Genomic DNA, 683 nt, shown 5'->3' on the forward strand with positions numbered 1-683 from the left:
TGGCCACTCCAGCTTTGTGGAGGTGATATTTTCTTGAAAACTTGTTTCCCAGACTTTTACCTTTAGCCCATGGGTGCTTTGATTGTTCAGATGTGTTTCCTGCAGGCAGCAGAATGAATGTTGGTTTCAGTTTTCTAATTCATCTTCCCATTCTGTGCCTCTGAATTGGCACATTTAGTCCATTGACATTGAGAGAGATTTTTGTGATTGGGATTTGTGCTCTCTTTATGTAGAATTTTTGTACTTGTGGGGATTGTCTTAGCTTAAAGTAGACCTGTTCATTCTTCTTGCAACAAAAATATGGAATGCTTTACAAGTTTGCATATCATCTCTGTGCAAGGACCATGCTCATCATTTTATCATTTCAATTTTAGTATATGTGTTAAACTTAGTAGGAGTTAATTTTTCCATATTTTTCTCTTCTTATTACTTTGAGTGTTGTCCTTCCTCACTCCTATGGCAGACAATGATTCCTAATCAAGGAATGTATTTCAAAGCAGCATGAATAAATAGATTTAGAAATTTAATGTCCCAGAAAGAAAAATATGGTTTTTACCATATTATCTTTTACCATACCCTAGGCATCAGTTTTACAAAATAATTCTTTTGGAAGATGGGATATGAGTTTGTTTAATGTCGTTCCCTGAAACCTTAATTAAGACCATTAAACTAGAGCCTTTTGC

At 34.8% G+C, this 683-nt stretch overlaps 1 pseudogene; it reads right to left on the reverse strand.

The window, feature by feature from the left end:
* Positions 1–294: 294 nt before the first annotated feature.
* Positions 295–388, reverse strand: LOC130033820 (uncharacterized; annotated as a pseudogene).
* Positions 389–683: the final 295 nt, after the last annotated feature.

This window comes from Sorex fumeus, unplaced genomic scaffold (assembly GCF_029834395.1).
Source record: "Sorex fumeus unplaced genomic scaffold, SorFum_2.1 ptg000054l, whole genome shotgun sequence".
In the NCBI taxonomy this organism is placed as follows: Eukaryota; Metazoa; Chordata; class Mammalia; order Eulipotyphla; family Soricidae; genus Sorex; species Sorex fumeus.